At 48.4% G+C, this 19,965-nt stretch overlaps 1 long non-coding RNA gene across 1 annotated transcript in view; it reads right to left on the reverse strand.

Annotated features, from left to right (window-relative positions):
- Positions 1-19,965, reverse strand: part of LOC117975082 (uncharacterized) — a 44,145-nt gene that overhangs the window by 6,833 nt on the left and 17,347 nt on the right. The window contains exon 2 of the long non-coding RNA XR_010113411.1: positions 2,257-2,484. This is a non-coding gene — a long non-coding RNA (uncharacterized LOC117975082). The remainder of the gene's footprint in view (positions 1-2,256; positions 2,485-19,965) is intronic.

The following is a 19,965-nucleotide window of genomic DNA, read 5'->3' on the forward strand; positions in this document are numbered from 1 at the left end:
TGCATTCTTTGCTTTTTTCAGCACATACTCAGAAAGAGAGGCATCTGTACATTTTCCCCTTTAAGTGGAAAGGAAGATCTGAGTCCCTAATCCCTATCCACATGGCCACACCAAGGCATCCTTACCTGACAAAGGGCTTTAGTACACACACACACACACAAACACACACACACGGACATACACATACATACGTATACACATATACTCTACTAAAACAAATGTTAGAGAATGTATATGTAAATCATATTATACATTTCTTAGAGTATTTAGAAAAAGGCAAATACCCTAGAAGAAAAATTGACAGGAAACCTGAAAAAGCAGTTAACAGCAGAGAATATCCAAATGGCCATTCAATACATGAGAATTTCTCAGTGGTCAAGAAAATGCAAGTTAAAACTATAGTGAGTTACCACTACACACCCATCAGAGTAGTTAAAATTGAAAGGACTGATAATACACACAGGGGCAGTGGCTCACGCCTGTAATCCCAGCACTTTGGGAGGCTGAGGCAGGCAGATCACTTCAGGCCAGGAGTTCGAGACCAGCCTGACCACCGTGGTGAAACCCCGTCTCTATTAAAAATGCAAAAATTAGCTGGGTGTGGTGGCGGGCATCTGTAATCGAATCTGGGAGGCAGAGGTTGCAATGAGATGAGATGGTGCCACTGCACTCCAGCCTGGGCGACAGAGTGAGACTCTGTCTCCAAAAAAAAAAAAAAAAAAAAAAAGGACTCATAGTACAAAATGTTCACAAGGCTGTAGAACAACAGGCACTCTCTTGTGTTCCCGGTAGCAGTTGGAAATGGTATAATCACTACAGAAGACTGTCAATATCCATTACAGTTGAACAAATGCACCCCCCATGACTTAGCAACCTTACTGCTAGACACATACCCTACAGAAATGCATGCACATGTCCCCCAAAGGACACATGTTAGAATTTCATAGTAGCAGCATGATTTGTATAATGAAAAGGATTAAAAACAAGCCAAATGTCCATCACCAGTGAAACGAATAAATTGTGGTATATTCATATAGTAGAATAACCAATAAAAATTAATGAACTACAGTTATACAAAACAACATGGCTAAATCTCAGAACATAACCTTTAAACATAATCTCTCATAAAAGAAAGTAAACACAAGGAATACATGCCATGTGGTCCATTTATACACAATTTACAAAGGGTAAGACTGCTAGTTTTTAGTAATGAAAGTTTAGGTAGTAAAACTATGTTGGTTTTCATAAGAGAAATGATCATGATCACCTTCAGGGCAATGGGAGGGGTGGTGATTGGGACCAGTTGTGAAGACAGAAGCTACTAGGATATTGGCAATGTTCTGTTTTCTTGACCTTGGGTGGTAGATATACAGGAATTTGATCTATGATAATTCATTGACCTGTACATTTTTGTTGTGCATTTTTTTTTGTTTGAGCTTATATTCAACAATAAAAACAGTAACTGGCTGGGCGCGTGGCTCACACCTATAATCCTACACTTTGGGAGGCCAAGACGGGAGGATCACTTGAGGCCAGGAGTTTGTGACCAGCCTGGGCAACATACTGAGACCCTACCTCTACGAAAAAAATTTTTAAGTAGCCAGGCATGGTAGTATGCAGCAGTAGTCTCAGCTTCTTGGGAGTCTGAGGTAGGAGGATTGCTTGAGCCTGGGAGTTCAAGTCTGCAGTGAGCCATGATTCATGCCACTGCTCTCCAGACTGAACAGCAGAGCAAGACTCTGTCTCAAAAAAAAAAAAAAAAGGTAGGTGTGGATAGTCACAGCGGTAGCAGTTGTGCTTCTTGCTTTCCCTTAGTTACCTTGATCAGTTCAGCCTAAAATTTGAGATGGCAGAAAGTACTATGAATCTGGAATTACATCAAGAAAGTTATTTTCCTTCTTTAAGATTCAGTGATTATATCTTAAAATGTGATACTACCTATTGTAGATGGTGCTTATGAGGATTAAATCAATGAACATGGGAATGTGTTTGGCACATGCTAGATACCCAAAGTTTGTTCCTCTAGTAGTAGCAATAGTTGGTGTTGGTGATGGTGGTGGTGGTGGTCGTGATGGTGATGGTGGTGGTGGTGATGGTGGTATTGTTGTTTAACTTAGGACATCAAATAGTGAGGCATTATAGGAAGGAAGACCAGACCCGGAGGCTGTGAGCTGCTGTTCTGGTTATGTATTGCTACATAGCATTCACATTATCCTATAACCTAGTGGTTCAAAACAACAATTTGCTTGTACTTACAGCCACAAGAAAGGCAGGGTTCAGCTGAGCAGTTCTTACTGAGGGTCTCTCATGAGGTTGCATTCAGACCTTGACTGAAGCTGCAGTCAGTGAAGGCTCAGCTCAGCTGGGTCTCCAAGAGGCTGGCTCAGGTGCTTGGTGGTTGCTGCTGGCTTTTGGCTGAAAGCTCACTTGGAGCTACTGGCTCTGCCTTTGGTCTGGGCTTCCTCACAACAGGTGATCCCGTCTCTGAAAGTGAGTATCCCAGTGGGCAAAGTAGAAGCTGCATTGTTTTTTATGACATAGCTTTGGAAGTCATCTAGTGTCACTTCTCCATAATTCGTTGGTTAAGGTAGTCACAAACATGCCCAGATTCAGGGATAGGGGCATAGAATTTGCCTCATCTTTTGGTGTTCAGTTTACCATGAACACTAAGATTGTGTGTGAATTCTGGAAACCATTCCTCTGACATTATAAGCAGCCTTGCATAATGGTTAAGAGTTCTGTCTGGGTTCAAATTCTGACTCTGCCACTTATCCTTTGGAAGTTACTTAAAGTTCCTGTGTCTTAGACTCCTCATTGGTAAGCTGAAGTACTACCTTCACGGACTCTTTTGGAAGGAGTGTGTGGTCCATGGTGAACAAGCTCAATGAATGTTATCTTTTAGTATTGTTTCCACCTAGAACGATATTCAACCCCATGGTGTTGGGCTCTGGTCCTGTCACTCCTAACATCATTCTTAGGCACCCCACATGCTTCCTATGGAGATAGCTTCCTTCCCGGAATCTCAGCCATATGGCTGCCTCTGGAAAGGATGGGCCAGGCACTTACAGTGGGAAGAACCCTCGAATTGCAGTTGGGCAGGCCTGAGTCCAAATCTTGCTTCTGCCTCCTATTTGAGGGGCGTGGGATACATTGCCTGTTCTCTGAGAGGTGGTCTCCTTATCTGTAAAGAGGAGGAAAATGAAACCTCCTTGACAAAGGGGCTGAAGAAATTCAGTGAGAAAGTGTTGATGGGATCACTTAGTACAGTGTCCAACACTTCATGGGTATTTGGATTTTTTGTTTATTTTTAGTTTTCAGAAGAAAAAGAATATAAATCTCAGAGATCACCAAAGAAGCATATCTCAGTGGCCGAAATAAACACCTCAGTTAAACCATTCATCTTCTTTGACCAAGTTCAGGGAAGCATAAAATCTTTGCTGAGGTACTTCTGTTACAGTGGGAAGAGCCCATTTGCTCATTCATTCATGCAACGGATATTTATTAAATACCTACTGTGCACAAACAAGCAAAAACAAACAAGTGGGGGTCTTCACTGCCTCCTAAAGGGGTCTCCTCCAGCTCAAGAGAAGATACTACCCACACCAGCAGCCCAGAGGAGCATTGCAGTGGACAAAGGCTTGCTCTGGTGAATGTCCAGTGATGGTCTGTGGTTCCCGACATGGCTGAGGTACAAGGACAGTGTAGTGGAGTGTGAGATGAGGTTAAGGGTGCCACTGCAGGAAGTCGAGGCACAGGCCTTTTCTGAATTTATAGAAAACATCAAGGCCAGAGTTGGATGGAGCCCAGTGGTGCAAGGGGAACTGCACCAGGTCTGACCAGCAACCCTAGGGAAGAGAGTCAAGGGAACGTGGATCTAGAAGCAATGATTTCCCTCTCTCAGGGATTTAAAACCCACAAGCAATGAGGCGCTGGAGATTGGGATTGAATGCCACTCTCCCACTGGGGCTTTACAAACTGCCCAGCCCAGCCGACGGCTCCTTCAAACAAGGAGGCAGCTCTGCTCTACAAAGACAAGGTGGTGGTTGAACTCAGGGCCCCTGGAGCAAGGGCTCTCTACCCACAGTCCTCACAACAGTGGGATGCTGGGGGCCACAGGGGAGTCCCGGCTCTGGGAAGAGTATTGCTGCTTCCTCTTCCTTGGATTCCAGCCACCAATGAATTTACCATTTCTCCACTCAGAAAATGTGAGGCACCCCAGAGTTTCTAGATAGAACAAAGCGTATGCACCCCCAAGTAAACTTGTGTTTCAGCTTTTTTATAATGACTACATTCAGTCTCCACAGAGGCTATTTCCATAGAGCCCTCAAAATGAAAACTATACAAATGGTCCAAAGCCAAACAAAATGAGAATAGGTTTGTCACATTTTTGACAAACTGCCCAAAAGTTTGTCAATAGCACTCAGTTCTCTGAAGTCACCTCATGACATCTACTCCATCCATCTCTCAGGAGTCACAGCCAGCCACAAGTTTCTGCCATCGGAAGGGCACACAGGTCTGCACTTCCGTCTGCTAAAAGAAATAGACTTAGGAAAATAATTGAGGGTTCAGGGGAAGAAGAGTTTCCTGAGGGGACAGCCAGGGACAGATTAAACAAATTACATCAGGGTGACAAACACACTTACCTTGATCTATGCATTATATAAATACTGAATGTCTCATTTTATTTTTCTTAACTTAGTTTTCTGTGTCCTACGGATGGTTGCCCATATCATGCTGTCCATCTTTAGACTTGATTCCTCAAAGACAGGTCTTTGTCTCAAATAATAATTTTTATTTAAAAACATGAACAAGGCCAGGTGCAGTGGCTCATGCCTGTAATCCCTGCACTTTGGGAGGCCAAGGCAGGGGGATCACTTGAGCCTAGGAGTTTGAGAGCAGCCTGGGCAACATAGTGAGATCCTGTCTCTACAAAAAATACAAAAACTAGCCAGGCAGGATGGCACAAGTCTATAGTCCCAACTACTGGGGAAGCTGAGGTGGGAGGATTGCTTGATCCCAGGAGTTCAAGGCTGCAGTGAGCCATGATCGCTCCACTGCGCTCCAGCCTGGGTGACAGAGCAAGGTGCTGTCTCAAAGAGAAATTTGGAAACACCCAAGGAAGTGTATCCCCTGCCTAAAAGCGAGAGCCTAAGCATGACGGAACTGCTGCTGGCAACCCTGGGAGAGAGGCAGGAGGGTTCTGATGTAAAATGTTCCTGATAACTAAGAACAAAAAACTGGAAAAAGCAGACTAGCGATAATATTTGTCAGGGGCACATGATTAGATTAAGTGTTAGAAGAAGGAGCCTAAAAATGGTGTAGAGAGAGAACCATAAGCAGACAAAGCCAAGTTACAGCCATTATAAGGAGCACTGGGAGCCCCTGCAAAGCCCCAAACACCTCACATGGGGGCACTGGAGAGTTGGTGGCCGAAGGGTCGAAGACCTCAGTGAGGCAGGAGGAACAAGTGCAGGGCCTGCTGCACAACACGGGGACTGCAGTTAATAATCATGCACTGTAGCCTTGGAGGTTGTTAAGGGATTTTAAGTGTTCACAACACACAGTGATAAATATATGAGGTAATGTGTATGTTAATTAGCTCAGTTTAGCCATTCCATAATGTATCAAAACATCACAGGCCGGATGTGATGGCTCACGCCTGTAATTCCAACACTTGGGGAGGCCGAGGCAGGTGAATCACTTGAGTTCAGGAGTTCGAGACCAGCCTGGCCAACATGGCAAAACCCCATCTCTACTAAAAAAGCACAAAAATTTGCCGGGCGTGGTGGCACACACCTGTAGTCCCAGCTACTCAGGAGGCAGAGGTTGCAGTGAGCTGAGATTGCACCTCTTCATTCCAGCCTGGGCGAAAGAGTGAGACTCTATCTCAAAAACAAAACAGAACAAAAAACCCCATCATGTTGTACATCAAAAACATATGCAATTTTTGTCAATCAAATTAATAATTTTTAAAATAAAGTTAAAAAGAAAAGGGTGTGGAATATTTAAGGAAGAAGCATTCATTCTTAATGGCTAATCTTTAAGAATGCAATAAGCCACCATGCCCAGCTAATTTGTATTTTTAGTAGAGATGGGGTTTCTCCATGTTGGTAAGGCTGATCTCGAACTCTCAACCTCAGGTGATCCACCCGCCTTGGCGGGATTACAGGCATGAGCCACCACGCCCGGCCTAGTTCATCTTTCAAACATGACTTTCTCTTTAGATGTATGAAAAAAATTTCATAAAGAATGCTATTTTCCTGCTATTTTCCCAAGAAGCAGGTGAATGCTTGGACTTGGAACTATAAGAGCACATGATAGGTGCCCTTAGTGTGTCATTAGACACCCTTGCTGCACTGCTGGACTGGACCGATTCAAAAATAAAACAAAAGGTCTAAACCCAGATGCATCCACTCCTCCCCAACAACGTCCAGTCCACCATGGCTTTATTGCCTGGAGCAGGAGCCTGAGGTGGGCGCTGCAGTCTGGCTGCTGCACTGAGTCTCACACCTTCCGCGGAGCCCTCACGCCCAGCTCTGCATTTCTCCTTGATCCAGACTGTTCTGTGGGTATTTTTAGCCTGGCTTCTTGGCAGTTTCACAAATGCTTTTCAAGATGCTTATGGCCACGTACTGAGAACTGCATGGTAGAAAATTGGGGAGCTCCCGTGAAATCTGCCCACTATACCTTTGTCCTACAGCCCCCCTCAAGAGGGTCCCCATCGTGCTCTCTGTCCCAGTTTTGCTCTCTGGCATGCCTGCTGCCAGAACCCTAGGCTGAATCTAGCCTAATAACTTTGGCATGAAATGAAAGGGAAGGCTCTTAAAGATATTACTTTTTTGGTCATTAAGCAAAGAGTCAGTTCTCCAATGGACTAACCTCTATTTGACTTTAGGATGCTAAGCACATGGCTTATGAGCTTGGAAGTTGTGATTCTTTAACTTCAACAAGAGAATGCTACACCAGAGGAGGGGGCCGGGCCACAGGGAGGGCAAAGTTGCCCATTTGACACCTATGGAAAAATAAGTAAGCATGGAGATCCCTTTCCTCTCTCTTCACTCAAAAAGTTTAGGAAGTATGGCAGCAAGGCAAATTTAGATGGAAAGAAAACTTTGCTGATGTTGGGATGTCATGTTCTGTCTTAAGGGCTTGAGAGACGCTAGTCATCTCCTACATACTAGACTTAAAAGCCCTTTCCCTTATGAGATGTTTCGGAAGAAGAGAGATGGCTCAAACACAAGTATACCCAGCAGTGGAGTGGGGTGAGCTAAAGATGAGTTGGAGTAATGGGAAGAGCATAGAGGAAGGAGTGACTCTAAGTAGCAAGCCACTCAGCACTCCTGGACCTCAGTTTCCTCTTCTATTTAATAAGGAGCTGAAGTGAACGTCCTTAGCTTTCAAGCTCTGACATTGTATGATTCTGGAGGTCTTGTCCAGTTTGAGAAGAATGTAATTCCAGATGGCGAATCCCAGGATTTGTAAGGTTACATCACTAGTCACTGCCAGGTCAACTTTCTCAATTACTTGTGGTAGAGTCTTGGACTCCTCTGATGCCACAAAAGAGAATAGATTATGTCCCTGGCAGGATGCAGGCTCACAGACAATCCCTTGCTTGAATTAAATGGAAACCTTTTCACTTGATGGGCATGGAAAGGGTGGGGCTGTTGGGGGAGAGAGAGAGAAGAAAATATAGCAGGAGAACCAAGACTCTTGAGAAAGCTCCACTGTTGGAGGAGACCTCTCCTGTCCAAAGAAGAGAGGAGATTATGTCATAGAAATACATAGCTATCCCTGCATATTTATTCATGCACCTAGACAAATCACAAGGTGAACAGGGATATGCCAACCCTGTTACGGTCCTCATGCCCAGATCTTCTGTGTCCTTCTTAAACACAAGGCAGGTGATAGGGCGTGTGGACCCGCCTGCTCCCTCACAGTGATGGATGTTGAGTGGCACTGCAGGGAGGCAGGATCTTGTCACAGCCCTTCCCGTTTCAAATATTTGTGCCAACCACCTGTCGGCATTCCCCTCCTATATCCAGAAAACCCACTGCATCTTCTTCTCTCAAATACGGTGGCACTGGTTGAGCAGCACAGTCAAGCCAGAAAGCATTGTGGTTGGGTACCAAATGAGTATCTGCACTCACGTATGAAAACTGTCCGCTATTGCTCACATATAAAATGATGTTAGTATCTGTCCCTTCTCATAAGAAGGTAACATGATGGAAGATGTGGACGTTTCTGAGAAGTCTCGAATGCAGACGGTTATGGTCACTGCCCTCTGTCAAGTGCATGGCTGGCATCCTAGACTTCTTTGTCACACAAAAGACATCTCTGCCTCTCGCCACCTGGAACAGACATCTTGCTTCTGTCTGTTTCATTGGTTGCTGTCTCATTCCGTTCCTTGCTTAAAAAATCTTTTTCCCTTGCCGATGCCTCTTACTTCTCTCTCTCAACTGTTATTTCGGCAGCTCTGCTATTTAGCTCCATGGTGTCATAGCAAACAGTTGGTGGGAAGGAACTGTGCTAAGTGACATCGCATCAAAATTCAGGACTGGCTTCTTAGTGGGTAGAAGCCCTCTTCAAAGCTCATCACAATTTCATTGCTTTACAGGGATTTCCCTTTGGCGAGACAAAAGAAGGCAGCCTTTAACCCCTCTACTTTCCCACCTCTAGCTACACAACGACCGCTCCCAAGAGGGAGTCCAGTGGATCCTCATTGCCAACATGGCATGGCTGTGACCATCCTGCCTCCTGGGGGAAGGAGATGTGCCAGCAACGGGAGCTCAGAGCAGCCAGTCCCTGCTTTCAAACCCACACAAGCCCAACAGCCCTCTTGCTAGAATATGTGCTTCATGTTTGCAGAGCTGTGCATATTCTTCTGCACACATTTGAACTCAGCAAAAAGAGAACACGACTCTCTTTTGAGACACTGGCGGGTCTGCGGGCTACCCGGCCGGCACAAGGGACAGCCTGGCAAGCAGAGCCAGGGGCCCCATGCCCGGCTCTACCTCTTCCGGGCTGCGTCACTGTGAGCAGTTCCCTTCTCAGCCTGCTGATCCACGACAGAGTTCACAAGCTGTCGGGAAATCATCGCCTTCGTCCGTTCACGAAGCATTATGATGTGGTGGACTGAACATGAGCCTTAAAATCAGGCAGCATGCTAACCCTGGCTCTGTCCCTCCAACTGTGTGACTACCAGCAAGCTGCTTAACCTCCCCAACTTCAGTTTCCCCATCTTAGAACGAAGATCAAATGATAAAAGATATAAGTCTCCCACTTACACATACATATTCTTCTAGGGATGGGAAAGTGGATTTGAAAGAGAAACTATAACCTGTTCCTTGCGAGTCTGTGAGGAGGCTGGCCTGAGACTTTCAGACCCCTCTCTTCCAACAGTTCCCAATTCTAACTCCTACGTAGACTCATAGATCCTGCAGCTAGGGTTAAAATCAGCAGCAATTACAAAACCAGTCATTTGTTGAAAACTACTGTGTGTCATTCTACTCTTTCCCTTTCAAGCCTGAAAATAGAGATGGGCTATATATTTTTTAATCACTAAAATATAAGACAGCATATGCTAAGTGGCAGATGATGGAATTGCACAAGCAACACGTAGCCCTGGAGTCCAGGAGGAACTGACTATCCCAGACGCCATGGGAGCGTGCTCCATCCATCCCGTCCCCCACCGACTCAAGGCTCCACTTGACTCTAACCAATTTCCATCTCAGGTAGAAGAGGACAAGCAAAATGCGTTATTAGGAGGATTTTTAAAACTCGAAGATTTCAGCTTTCAGAGGACAAATCAGGTCACCCTCAAGCCTTCCATGAATGAGTTGTTCTTCCCAGCCCTAGTTTAGGCAGCGATGTCAACAAGAGTGTCACAGTGGCCCTACAGGGGAAGGGGCCTGGCTCAGAGCTGTGTTCAGATGGGAATGCCAGCAAACAGAGGAAAAGGCAGAGCTTTTATTTTTCTATGTTTCTCCTTTTTTTTTTTTTTTTTTTTTTTTTTAGACACAGGGTCTAGCTTTTTTGCCTAGGCTGGAGTGTAGTGGTGCAATCACAGCTCACAGTAACCTGAAACTCCTGGGCTCAAGCAATCCTCCTGCCTCAGCCTCCCGCATAGCTGGGACCACAGGCATGTGCCACCATGCCCAGCTGGCATAGCTTTGATCTAACAAGCATCTAGCCAGAATCCAAGTCTTAGTACCTCCCTGGGCTTGTAAGGAGAAACTGTCAAGAATTTTTCTCCCCATTTCAAAGATGAGAAAACTAAAGCACGAAGTAGAAAAAGATGTTTACCCAGGTTTCAAAGAAATTTGAGTAGAAACTTGTAGTGAATACTGCCCGTGAAGGCCAAGTAGCTGGGCAGACCCAGGGAATATCTTGGAGGTGCCATCTCCCTCCCAGCCTGCAACCCTTCCCACTGAGGGCGGGCTGAAGCTGGACAAGAGGCAGGTACCTTGAGCCAGGCAACAGCTTGCAGGGAAGGAGAAAGAGGAAGAGACCTCTCCCTGGGGAGCCGGGTACTCTTTTGCTGCTGGGTTTATGTTTTTGGAATAAATCACTTGGTATAATAATAGAAATGGAGGCGCTGGAGTGAAACATCGTGACAAGAAGAGTTCCCACTGGCATTGCAATCGATTTTTTTTTGGCCCTGATGTCCTGTTGCTCATTGGTGGGGGGAATCCTGACCCGACCAAGGGGAAGGGGAATGGGCTTTCTTCACCCTCAGCTCACTCCACCTACCAGGATAGGGCAGGTTCCCTTACCACCATCTTGACCAACCTGAATCTGACTGTCTAGGAGGTCTAAGCATCCATGAACCATATTTACTTTTGTTTGGTTTTCCTGTGTGTTTGGAAGGCAGAGGATAGTTTTGGAGCTGGAAGGGACGTCAGAGGCTATCTTGTCCAATTCTCTCTTTTTCCTCGAGGTTAGGGTCAGTGACTTGCCAACATCATCGAACTGGTTCATGGCGGACCCAGGACCACACCTGCCTTCTGACTGTCGTTGGATCACTCTTTCCACCACAGCATGCTCGCCCCAGAGAGAGACCAGCTGCCTCAGAGCCCACCATCCAACTGGGGAGATTTCTAACAGATCCAGCACCTGCCCCGTGCTGTCCCCTTGCTCTCCCAGGTGGAAACGGGTGGCCTCCTTCCTGCCCTTCCCTCAACCTTAGCTGCCCACTTCATCCCTCACCACCCTCCAATGCCCACTCAGGCACCACATCCAAGGGCTTCCTGCTCCCCTGCTTGACTTGACCGTCGCTCCATTCCCTACCTAAAGCTCCTGTACTTGGGGCCATTGCAGCTGACATGGGCCCATCAGATTGTAGTGAAGCCACGGATGTACCCGCTTGCACGAGCATTCCTCTGAGGGCAGAACCCCTGCTTTAGGTGACAAGGCCATGGCGTCTGGCATAGTGCCTGGCAGGCAGGTACGCAGCGATGTTCGTTGGGTGGATACAGAATTGCTCACATTGCAGCAGGTGTCTGGCCTGCTGAGGGATGTCTGCCCCACCCCTGGGAACTAGCAAGGCTTCCAATTTCTCCTGAGCCTCCCCGTGCTCTCCTCCACCGCGGGGTTAGGAGGGCGCCTCCGATGGGGGCGAGAACAGCTGTGCAGCTCATGGGAAGAAGCCACAGGTGGAGTGGAGGAGGCCCCTTGGAGGCGGTGACGGTGGGGGAGGGAGGCCACACGTTCCAGATCAGTGGTGGGAGTAGTGACGATGATGAGTCCAAGTGTAAGGAAACGCTAAGTCACCAGGAAAATCAGGAGCCACCCTGGATGCAGGAGAAATCAAGGAGACAGAGAGAAAATGACTGGTTTGTCTTCTGCAACTTCCTTCAGAGCTTTGCGACCATCACAAAGGCTGTGGCAGGAAGCAAGGTGGTGCTTCCCCAGGCTTCATGCCCCATGGCGACAGGCCCAACATCCCTCTGTGTGTTCCCCAGGCCAAGGGGCTACACCAGACCCACAATGCGTATGACCCTGGAGCCACGCAGGGGATGCCTAACAAAGGGTTGGGGCAGGATTGGATTCAGTTACCGGAGCTGTGCAGCCTACTGTCAGCAGAGCTCCCTGCCCGGAGAAGGCACCAGCGACAACAGGAAGAGCTAGGAGTTAGACAGCCTGAGTCTTATTCCTGCTGTTCTACCAACAAGCAAGATCTTTGATGAACCATTTCATCTCACGAGGTGTCCGTTTGCTATTCTGGAATCCCAAAGGTATATCCTAAATCTATGCTTCCACAGTCACCTGCCCCTCAAGCCTCTGGCCGAGTGCGGTTCTGCGCCCCCACAACCAGGGACTGACAGTGCATCGTAAATGCCTTGTACTAACAAGACTCAGCAAAGATCTGGTTGTGCCAGGAATTCAAAGTAGTTGGATTCCAGGAGGACCAAGACCCAAATTTGCAAATGGAGGACATACAGGGGAAATCCTTGCAGCCAGGAGCACAGATCTTGGGCTCAGCACATGCTAACCAGTGGGTCCAGGGAGGAAACAGAACGAGGCCAGCAGCCAAGGCCACCTGGATCTTTCCTTCCCCTTTCCTTTCTGCCCCTGCGTGTGTGTTGGGGGTGGTGGGGAAGGGGAATTTTGTGACCAAACCTACTAGTAAGACTCTTCCCTCCCCTTCACTAAGTGGCGGAGGTAGCCGGCTAGTCCCTCCTCTGAAGAGCGATCTTCTCCCTAAGAGAAGCCAACTGGACTCTAAAACATTGTCTTGGCCGGGCGTGGTGGCTCACGCCTGTAATCCCAGCACTTTGGGAGGCCGAGGTGGGCAGATCGCCTGAGGTCAGGAGTTTGAGACCAGCCTGACCAACATGGAGAAACCCCATCTCTACTAAAAATACAAAATTAGCCGGGTGTAGTGGTGCATGCTTATAATCCCAACTACTCAGGAGCCTAAGCCAGGAGAATGGCTTGAACCCGCAAGGCGGAGGTTGCAGTGAGCCGAGATCGCACCATTAAACTCCAGCCTTGGCAACAAGAGCAAAACTCCTCCTCAAAAAAGAAAAATAAATAAAAAACAAAACACTGTCTTCTCCGTTTTCGTTTTGCCCTCCGTATAGTGGCAGCTCAATCTATATGCCGATTTTTGTTGTCCACGCATCAAATGGCAAGAGGCTGCAGCCCACAAATGCTAACTGTGCAGGAAGCTTCACAGGACAGAGTTTGTTTATTGTTCTGCAGCTGGTAGAGGCTGAAGGACATTGGAAGAACTGGGCTTCTTGGGGCTGAGATGGGTGCTTATAAGCCTTCAGCCCCTCCCACCAGGGAGGAACATACCTCTAGGGAGATGTGAAAATTGCAGTTTTATTTCTAATGATCTCCAGGGTAAAGGTCTTGGTTACCTGGCTCCCCACTCTGAGAGTTAAACCATCCTGATTGTCAGAGTTCCTGCTGTTAATGGAATGTTCCAGATGTATCTGCAGGGGAGAATTTTGACAGGCCTGAATCCCAGACCTGCTGCAGGATGTTCCTGAGAAAAATAACCTTTACATTTCCCAATTTCACCACAAACACTGGAGAACGGGTAGGAAGTGCTGCATAAATTGTTTGCACCTGGTGAATAGGCCAGCTTGCGGCAAGAGTCCCTGGAAGGGTCATGTGGTTAGGCACGGTACCAGGCAGGAGAGAACAAACAAGAACACGAGAATGGAGAGGGAGCATCTCTGGGTGAGGTTGGCAGAATCCCAATCTCTGCGTGGGCCACCCCAGCTGTGGGTCCTCACAGGAGCTGGGGAACCTGGGAGCTGTGCTCTGTCTGGGAGCGCGCTGCGGCTCTGGCTCAGCGTCCTTGAGGATAAAGAAGGAACATGCCTAACTTTGCCCGTTTGCATTTCATATCCATCATCTCGATTTTGCATTCTGGCAACTGTACAAAATCTAATCCTCACTCTTCTTACTGGTCAAGTGTTCTTACTTCTCCTTTGAGGTACACAAAAGTTGAAAAAGAATTAGAACTTCTTTTAAGGCACATGCATGGTGTTGGGTTGGATGAACCCATCCAAGATCTAGCCCCAACCCCATGACACAGTCCACCCCCCCTCCCTCAGATTGACCACACAAAAGCAGCTGGACCAGAGCATCTTTACTATTCCAGACTCAGCTCCCCTAAAAGTCCAGTGCGTCCTGACTTCTGCTAAGATCCTGCACTCAAAACAAAGTAGTGCCACCGAGGTCTCCTCAAAAGCCATTGGGCGTTTTCAAAGTATGTGTACCTGGGCACCTTCCCCCAAGGTGTAAGGTCAATTGCCAATAGGAAAACAGCCTCTTTAATTAAATATTTACTGTGTATATTGTGTACAATTTTATACTACCTGTATATATGTGTGTGTGTGTGTGTGTGTGTGTATAGGTAAAATAATATTTGGTGATTTGCATCTTCAATTCACCCATCTTACTGTCCCTGGTGACAGCTGTGCGTGACTCACGCTGGCTCTTCTGACCCAGGTCTTCTTGCTTATCTTTGGAATATAGAAGAGAGGTGAAAAATGTGAATGCAGCCTCTTTTAAAACACATGCTCAGTGTGGCCTCTCCCAGGATGAGGCGTTGGTTGCTCCCATCCCAGGTCTAGTCCCGGCTCTGCTAACATTTCACAAACACTATCTCTTTGAGTCCCCATGAAGTAGGTCGTTTTGTCCTCATTGTACAGACTTGGAGAGGTTGAGCCGCTTGCCAGAGCTGGGGAGTGCCTACTTGGGGCTGAAATCTAGGTCCCCTTAACTAGAAAGCTTTAGCTTAGTATCTTGCAGTGGAGGAGCTCCTGACCCCCACTTCTGATGGGGTGCATCGGAAGTGCTTTGAGTGGGGCTGGGCGCAGTTACTCACACCTGTAATCTCAGCACTTTGGGACGCCGAGGCAGGTGGGTCCCTGAGGTCAGGGGTTCGAGACCAGCCTGGCCAACATGGCAAAATCCTGTCTCTACTAAAAATACAAAAATTAGCTGGGCGTGGTGGTGCACGCCTCTAGTCCTAGCTACTCAGGAGGCTGAGGCATGAGAATTGCTTGAACCTGGGAGGCAGAGGTTGCAGTGAACCGAGATTGCACCACTGCACTCCAGCCTGGGCTACAGAGCGAGTCTTCGTCTCAAAAAAATAAATAAATAAAATAAGTGCTTCGCGTGTCCAGGGCCCCGACTCCGAGGGAAGACCCTCAACCTCTTCACATTACCACTGGACCATTAAAGGGTTAAAACATCTTTGATCCGGAGCCTCAGCTGCTCATCCTTCTGTTTTAAGGGCCTCTGAATCATTAGCCTTTCCAAGCAGCCTCCCTCTGCCGCCTGAGGCAGGTGAAGTGGGAGAGGGGAGCGGCCCGCCTGGGTCCTGAGTCAGCGCTGACTCCCCACGCTGTCCTCCACAGATTAATCACCTCCAATTACAGCTTCTGACTGGGCACGAGTCATTCCCAGCGGCGCCTCCTCGGGCCGACCCTCGCCCCCCTGCAAACAGGCTGCCTATCCGTCCAACATGCTTGCTGTTCTTCCCAGAGCCCCAAAAAGGTACCCCGGCAGCAAATGACTCAAGGATGAGGACCCACCCTCTTCCCCCTCACCATCTGCTCTCAGCCACATGAGTCTTCTGGGGGCAAAAAGAAAAGAGGACATGAAACTCCTCCCTTCCAGCAGCCTACAGAGGCCTGTGCACCCTTCCATTAGCAGGTTGGATAATTCTTCGTGGTGTTTCTCCTCAGCAGTGACTAATAAAGCTTGTTCTCATTTCCACTAATCACACATCCTCATAGAGAAGGGTGACACACACTTGGCGTGGCTCTGTGACGCCCCTTGGAAAGTGTTCCATGGCCCACCCAGCCTCTTTTCCTCGAGCCCCCCCTGTGGCCTCCCTCACACCTGCCTCCCTTCTGCCCCTGCCAATGAAGCCGGGGCCCAGCTGCCTCGGTGGAATTCCTAAGCATCCTGCTCTTGGCTGCTGACCCGGGCACATGGGCACCCAAGGGCATTATGCCATCTCCCTCCTCAGCGGGTATCACACTGGGCTCCCTGCCCTGAGCTGCCAGCCAAGGGAAGGGCACACAGCCCCGTGGGGCACGAGCCGGGCCTCAGTGCCAGGGTACTGAGTGCATTGCTGTAGTATATGGCACAGTTTACCAAGAACTTTCCCGATGTTGTTTCATTTGATCTTTACGTAATCAATAGTGCTCACTATACAATCATCCTCTATAGAACATGGTGTTCCCTAGAGATAAGAAAGCTGAGGCCTGAAACATGCACGTAGCCCACCCACACTCAATTAGTAAGTGGCAATGTGTGACTATTATGCCATAACCCAGCTCTGGCATTAGGGTCAGAAGCCCTCCCCAACAAAAGTCCTCTCTGTATGAGCTTTAGAATTAGGCAGACTCATGGCTGAATGCTGTTCTAATTCCACTTTTTATTTAGTGGTAGATACTGTCCTATGAACTTCGCAGACAGTTTCAACTCATTTAACTCCCACCACTGTCCTCTGTGGCGGGAATTATCAGGATCCTTAACTTGCAGCTTTGAAAGTAGAGGCCAGGGTCCCCTAGCTCATAAGGGCTGCAGCTCTCATCTGACTCTGGCCCAGGGCCGGACTCTCCACCACTCCTCTAAGCTACCTGGGGCTTCTCCAACTTCTAACGGCACGAACTTGGACAAGTCACGGAAGTTTTCTTATCATTCCAATACTCTCATCTTTTCAATGGCAGGGGTGAGACCACCCTCCCCACAGTGCCGTGTGGGGGTTAGATGGGATCGTGAGAACAGAGTATATAAAACACTGAGCTCTGGCCCAGCATGGAGGGAGCACAAGCTAATAGCACACTCGGCCCCCAGGACAAAGCTGCAAGAGGACAGGGGCTGCGAAGGATGGACCGTGTTAGGAGGAAGATTCCCCGTCCCGTAGTCCTAGAGGTCCATAGCAAGGCAGATGCTAGATCCTGGGGACTCTTGGTTGGGGCAGGCACAGGGAAGTACGCCACCTGCCCCACTCCCCGCCCTGTGTCGTATTCATTCCTCTTTGTAAGCATATCTCTCAAATCGACCTGGCCAACCAGTCCCTGAGATCATTCTGATTCTAAAAAGCAAAATGTCTCTAATTAAGGTTCTTACCTATTGGGGATCTTAGTCATCTTTGAAAAATCTGATAAAAACTATAAACCATTGTTTCAGAAAAATTCACATATACCCAGGGACACAGGCATGCTCTTACAAGTTGAGGTGATCACCAGATCACAAAGGGGTCCGTTGGAGCCTAAGTTTATGAGCCTCTTTTCTGTATAATTAGGAAACATCCTTATAATCTTATCACTAGTATCATGGGGAAAATTGCCAAGTCTTTCCTTTTCCTCTCCAACTTCATACCTAGGCTCCGCCCTCCCACACACTCCTACACCAGCCCCCCATCCTGGCTTCCCTCACACTGCCCCGGGCCAGGGCCGAAGCTGCAGCGGTGGTGACAACAGCAACAGCTGTTGCTAAGGAAGCTGAGAATGCAGGGTGGGGGCCGGAGAGTGGGCAGCAACCCAGCAGGGCAGCACCCCCCATGCATGTCTGAGCGCCTTGGGCCCTGGAAACGGTGTTCCCAGCTGGCTGCCATGGCAACGGCAGGCTTCGGAGCCATTCATCTCGGTCTGGACAGCTTCCCCTGCTCGCACTAGCGCTTTGTCTCCCTAAGTGGCTAACTGAGGTGTGAAAGGGTCTGTGGTGAGTGGACAAAGGAGCACAAAGGGCAAAAGGTGGGTCATGCGCCCCACACTGAGCAGGCACCCTGGGGGGTCTGAGAGACCAGGGAGGGGGTCTGGGCCAGCTCCCTAACAGAGGGCCTGGCTGCTGGAGAAGCAGCTCAGAACACAGAGATGGCCATGCCTCTCCCAAAGACCTCTGCCTGTGAGCCTCAGCTACTTGCCCAAGAGCCATCCTAGAAAGGAGAAGTACTGGTTACATCCCAGGTAAGCCAGCAGCCAGGTGACACTTGGTCACTTCTAGATGTGGTAACTAACTGGATTTTTCCTCAGGCTGACAGGCTGCGTAAAAAGGTGAGAGACTGGGCACGAATGGGAGGGTTCCTAAGGGGGAGAGATTGGGAGGGAATGACTCCCGGGCCTAATTTAAACAAAGCTAAAAGACAGATGAAGTCAGAGGTGAATGAAGCAGCTAAGGTCTTGCCTTCAGCTCAAGACCGCCCATCTGGTTGTAGGTCCTGTTTAGCACTATGGCCATCTGAAAGGACTGTCCTTGGAAGCACTGTCCGTGGGACCATTTATTGAGTGGAGATTAAACATTGTACCTATCTCAACGTCATCTTCAAAGTGAGATTAAGTACCTGAGTGAAGTATTGTCCTCTTTTCACAGATGAGGAAATGGAGGCTTCAAGGTCAAACCCCTTGCCCAGAGACATGCAGCAGAAAGTGATGAAGCTGAGATTTGAACTTGCACCTGTCTGCCTGCAAATCCCATCTCTTCCTGATGTGCCAGAGACAGCAGAAGGGCCCACGGCTCTGTAGATGTGGCCTATTAGCCTCTCAAGTCTAGAGCAAGCCCCTCAGTGTGGGGCCCCTCCCTAGCCACACTTCCTGCCACACCTGTCCTTCAAGCAGCTGCCTTTCTTTAGAACCCCACATCTACTGTGGTGATCACTCTGCATAGCTGCTTTAGAAACATATGAAGATAACAGAAGGATCTCATCTGCAACCCAGAGCTCTCTGTGCCTGGTGGTGACTCCCAAGAAGCTCCCATAAGGAAGAGGCCCCTCAAAGAACACACTGAACACAGTGGACCCTCTGCTGCCAAAACAGGCAGGGAAGCATCTCCTGGAGCCTGCTTGGTCAGCTCTGCTCTCAGAAGCTTGGAGGGCAAACGGGGGTGACTGGACCCAGCTGGAATAATGGAAAGAATGGGAACTAGCACTTAGAAGCACCTGCTGTGTTCCAGAAATTCTAGTGCATTTATCTGTGTAGCCTTCAAAATAGCTCTATTGGGTTGATAGTATTTTTGCCCCATGTTATGGTATAAGAAACTGAGTTCAGAGAGGTTAGGTAACTTGAATCAGGCCACAAAGCACTTAAGCCCAAACTTAACTGGCTCCAACATCTCTATCATTTCTATTCTATCCTCTGACCTCCCCGACACTGTCTGCTCCTTACGGTCTGTTAAAGTCAGGAATCCCCAATTCAGTCTCTTAGCTGGCTGTCCAAGTAGTCCACCTTCCTCCTCAGGGCTCCCTCACCCACACAGCAGATGGGCATCTTTCATCCTGCAGCTAATTTTATTTCTCTTTTCCCATTCTTCTCACCCTCTTGGCTCAGTCCAAGCAGGAGAGCAGGAGTCAGAGCCAGAAGCCAGAACAAGGCTCTCAGCCCATCTCTTTCTCCAAGGGGCAGGCAGGAAAGGAGACAGTGGGATTCCCATCAATGCTGAGTGCCAAGGAGGGGTCATCAGGAAAGCCTGCAGATGGGGTCTCGGTCCCAGGCCTGGCCCCATTGCAGGGTGAACCCTCTCCAAACTTTCCTCTCTGATCTCCAATTCCCCAGGAGAAGCTCAGACATCCACAGCCCTTGCCAGGATCATGGGGAAGGTGGGGTTGGGGAAGCACACACCCCAAGAGGCTATTATCATTCTGTGGGATGGGCTCTCCGTCTCCGTCTGACTTTTCCTCTCCAGGCCAGAAGTAGACCTCAGGCTCAGCCTGGTTTGGGTGCTATGTTCCTCTTTGAGACCAATTCTTGGGAGGTAGTTTGCAGTCATTGGAAGGGCTCAGGATTAGGAGTCAGAAGACTTATGTTCTGTTCCCATTTCTGCCACCAACAAGCAAGGTGGGTTGGAATAAGACAGTTTGCCTTTTTGGGCCTCAGTTTCCTCTTCTGTAGTAATTGGGCCAACTAGTCCACTCAGATTCTCTAAATTGCTTCTCTGAGCTCTGGAACTTCCTTAAATGTATTCCACACCTCCCTGCCCCTACTGACATGCCTT

This window comes from Pan paniscus, chromosome 9 (genome assembly GCF_029289425.2).
Source record: "Pan paniscus chromosome 9, NHGRI_mPanPan1-v2.0_pri, whole genome shotgun sequence".
In the NCBI taxonomy this organism is placed as follows: Eukaryota; Metazoa; Chordata; class Mammalia; order Primates; family Hominidae; genus Pan; species Pan paniscus.